This window comes from Penaeus chinensis, chromosome 27 (assembly GCF_019202785.1).
Source record: "Penaeus chinensis breed Huanghai No. 1 chromosome 27, ASM1920278v2, whole genome shotgun sequence".
In the NCBI taxonomy this organism is placed as follows: Eukaryota; Metazoa; Arthropoda; class Malacostraca; order Decapoda; family Penaeidae; genus Penaeus; species Penaeus chinensis.
In genome coordinates, this window is record NC_061845.1 from 18,909,723 (window position 1) to 18,914,722 (window position 5,000).

Here is a 5,000-nt window from a genome sequence, read left to right on the forward strand (position 1 = left end):
GGAAAAGAAAAATTGCACAGTCCTTTATCAATTCATCTGTACTGCCCTGCCAATGCAATCTATATCCAAGCCTGATTCTTGCAGTCACACTGTCTTGTTCTTGTTTTACATTAACCATAGATGAATGAATCTTGCCTAAACCGGTCATAGTGTCATATGCTACAGCTTTCAGGGCGTTGAGAATTAATCAAATCAGTCAAATCCTCTCTGAAGGAAGCTTTAATGATGTTTAAAATCCTAGAAAGAGGTATCCCAAGATCTATATCCACACTTTATTTGTCACATGCTGACTTTGCTAGGCGATCAGCATGATCATGCCTAGGGATTCCAACATGCAATGGAATCCACAGAAAATGTATATTATGGCCTCGTTCTTTTGCACGACACACGTTTATCCTGATGTCATTTGCAATATTTCCGGCACCTTTGTCTAGAGTGTTCAGAGCCTGGAGAGCACTCTGTGAATCGCAGAAAATGACCCCCGAGCTTTGATTCAATAGAAATTCGGTGGCAATGAGTATTCCTGCCAACTCAGTTTGCATAGTGCTAGCCCAGTCATGAACCCTCTTACAATCCTGGTGCTGCAAAATATTATTTTTATATACAACAAAAGCGCATCCTGCTCTGCTCCGAGACTGCAAGGATCCACCAGTGTAGCATTCATATGCATTGGAAAGAGTTTCTAGATGTTCATATGTAATTGCAAGTGCATACTGCTTAAGCATAGCAAGGGGGACACTGTCTTTTTTGGGGGGCAGTCGTATAATATACACTTAGGTCCGACATTTTCCACGGTGGTACAGAACGTCCATGTAGGGTCTTATTTATGGGTATGTTCAGCTGAGCTAAGTGTTTACACGTTACTTGTACCCATGGATTTGAGTATGAACCGGTGTTGTCATTCAAAGTTAGTTCTTCTATTCTGTGTTTTAGTTGTCTTTGGAACTCTGTACAATGGAGGGGTTCTCTAATTGATTTGACACTAAATGTGGTATTTATATATAATATTCTTTCATAAACAGAAGGCAAATTAAGTTCTGTTCTCATATTCACAATCCTTGTTGTTCTAGGGGCACCAAGAATGATCCTCATGGCTTCATTTTGTACACTTTCTAGATAGCCAACTCTGATTCCTTGACCAATACTAGGTGCAATGCATGGCAATCTAATGACCGACCTTATGTATGACAAGTAAAAGAGTCTCACAATATTGACATTAATCCATGGTCTTTGCCACTCCCACAGCCTTTTCTTCAGGTTTCTAATGAACTCTGAATCATTAACAATCACCCCAAGGTATTTGTATTGATGGCAGAGATCTAGCTCAACGTCATTTATATGATTAAAGTAATTTTAGTTTAGTCCTTTATTTACCACCCTGGCTAACTGCACAGGCGTGGGCAAGCTGTGGTACATTTAATGCATGGTCATAACATTACATAGTGTTACATTTGAATTTTAGCTTATAGCATTGCTATGAGTACTTTATCAGTTTAAGGAAAGGAACAATTGCACAGTCCTTTATCCACTCATCTGCCACGCCGGCATATAGCTTGGGCGTGGGAAAGCATTAATACATTTTATATTCGGTTATGTGATACTACATTCCAAATTTAGGATACAACATAAGTATATCTTCTTGGGCATCAGATGATATGAAGTAGTTACATAGTTCTCCGTACCTCATGCTAGGTGGCCTGAAAGGCTGTATCACATGGCACTCTGAGATATAATGTACAAGTGTTCGCTTATATTCTTCATTACACAGTTTACACTTAGTTTCTTCGACATTTCAAACTGTACTGACCTGCCAATACAATCTATATCCAAGCCTGATTCTTGCAGTCACAACATCACACTGTCTTGTTCTTGTTTTATATAAACCTTAGATGAATGAATCTTGCCTAAACCGGTCATAGTGCTTTATGCTACAGCTTTCAGGGCGTTGAGAATTAATCAAATCAGTTAAGTCCTCTCTGAAGGAAGCTTCAATGATGTATAAAATCCCAGAAAAAGGTATCCCAAGATCTATTCCACACTTTATTTGTCACATGCTGACTTTGCTAGGCGATCAGCATGATCATGCCTAGGGATTCCAACATGCGATGGAATCCACAGAAAACGTATATTATGGCCTCGTTCTTTTGCACGATACACGTTTATCCTGATGTCATTTGCAATATTTCCGGCACCTTTGTCTAGAGTGTTCAGACTCTGGAGAGCACTCTGTTAATCGCAGAAAATGACCCTTGAGCCTTGAGTCAATAGAAATTCGGTGGCAATGAGTATTCCTGCCAACTCAGTTTGCATAGTGCTAGCCCAGTCATGAACCCTCCTACAATCCTGGTGCTGCAAAATATTGTTTTTATATACAACAAAAGCGCATCCTTCTCTACTCCCAGACTGCAAGGATCCGTCAGTGTAGCATTCATATGCATTGGAAAGAGTGTCTAGATGCTCATTTATACTTGCAAGTGCATACTGTTTAAGTATAGCAGGGGGGACACTGTCTTATTTGGGGGCAGTCGTATAATATACACTTAGGTCCGACATTTTCCACGGTGGTACAGAACGTCCATGTAGGGTCTTAGTTATGGGTATGTTCTGAGCTAAGTGTTTACACGTAACTTGTAACCATGGATTTGAGTATGAATCGGTGTTGTTATTCAAAGTTAGCTCTTCTATTCTGTGTTTTATTTGTCTTTGGAACTCTGTACAATGGAGGGGTTCTCTAATTGATTTGACACTAAATGTGGAATTTATATATAATATTCTTTCATAAACAGAAGGCAAATTAAGTTCTGTTCTCATATTCACAATCCTTGTTGTTCTAGGGGCACCAAGAATGATCCTCATGGCTTCATTTTGTACACTTTCTAGACTAGTCAACTCTGATTCCTTGAACAATACTAGGTGCAATGCATGGCAATCTATGACCGACCTTATGTATGACAAGTAAAAGAGTCTCGCAATATTGATATTAATACCATGGTCTTTGCCGACAAGTGTCTTAAGTGGCTTCAGCCGCTCCCACAGCCTTTTCTTCAGGTTTCTAATGAACTCTGAATCATTAACAATCACCCCAAGGTATTTGTATTGATGGCAGAGATCTAGCTCAACGGCATTTATATGAAACCTTGGCAGAGGGATTGTCTGTGGGTTAAGTGCCTTTGTTTTTTCAGATGAAATTATCAAGCCACACTCAGTAGCCCTTGCAGAAAGTATATCTAGAATCTCTTGCATTCTCTCCTCGGATGAGGATTTAATACAAATGTCATCGGCATAGCAAATAATGGAGTCATTGCCTGCAAGTGGTATATCGCCCAGTAATCTATGCATTAGGATATTAAATAGCATGGGACTAAGTACGCCTCCCTGAGGTGTGTCGAGTTCAAATACTTTTGTATGAGTACTCTTAATGCCCCTGAAGAGAACCTGAGCCGATCGATTCGACAGATACATTTGAATCCATGTTAACAGTTTTCCCTGAATACCAAAGCTAGCTAGTTGCTCAAGGATAATTTCCCTGTTTGCAATATCAAAAGCAGATTTAAGATCAAGAAATACGGTTTGCATGCCTGGGTTTGAGTTTGTTAAGTACTCTGCAAAACAGTGCTGACTGCTACGCCCTGGGAGAAATCCATGCAGTCTGGGGGATAACTTAGCATTTATGCGATACATGAGCCTGTTCAGAATTATTCTCTCAAGTACTTTGCATAGACAGGAAGTCAAGGAAAATGGTCTGTATTTATCAGTATTGGGTTTGGGTATTGGAAGGATTAAGCTTTTAGTCCAGGAGCTTGGGAGGATTCCTTGTGATAGGCTGAGTCTATACAGATGTAAAAGTGGGTTGCCTGGTACCTGAGCAATGTGGCGAAGGACGCTGTAAGTAATGCCGTCCTCGCCAGGGGCGGTTGCCTTACCTTTCAGCAGGGCATTGCTCAGTTCCCACTCGGTTATTTCGACAAAGTCGGAGGGGTCAATAGCAGCACATGCTATTGCTATATTGAAATTTCTATCTATTTTCGACTTGTTGAGCTGATTTTTTATCTCTTGTAGAAGTGAGTGTACTTGAGAATTTCCTGCCCACTGCTCTAGCAGCATATTAGCCTGTTCCTGTGGACTGTGGAACTGCGGTGTTGTGAGGGCTTTACCTGTCAGTCTATCATTTTTTCTCCATACGTCAGCTATAGAAGTTTGATTATTGATACTTTGCAGGAATTGTTCCCAGTATTTACTACGAATCTGAGTTTTTAATTCTCTGAATTCCTTGGTGGCTTTCAGAAACTGCAGAAGATTATCTGTCGTCTTATTATCTTTATAGCAATTAGCAAGCTCCTGAACCCGTTTATATTCCTTGGCCAGAATTGGGTCATTGATCCACCCCGGTGCATGGGCTAAATGAAAACGTCATTCCCATCCCTTAGATTTTCGTGACTATATTAATGTACAGCAAGCTCTTTGTGGTAGTGTTTGGCCCCAAAGCCCCGTCAGAGCCAAATTCGTGAAGTAAATGAGAGCAAAGCCATAGTGGTGATTAAGCATATTCATGACGATGTTCGCGTATTTGTGTTATGTGCTAGTTATTGCAAGGTTTCCACAAAATTCCATTTGTTCATAGATTTCTTTATTGTAAATACCTATAAAGCTACAGAAAAATAAATTTGTCTAATAAAGAGATGACTATTCAATTTAAGAAATGAAATTCATTTTAAGAAGAAAGTTATTTGAAATGTTCAAGCACGTACACAGATTTTGTACAAACACACACACAAATATGTATATATATGTGTGTATATGTATATATATATATATATATATATATATATATATATATATATATATATATATATATATATACGTATACATACACACACAAATATGTATATATATGTGTGTATATGTATATATATATATATATATATATATATATATATATATATATATATATACGTATACATACACACACACACACACACACACACACACACACACACACA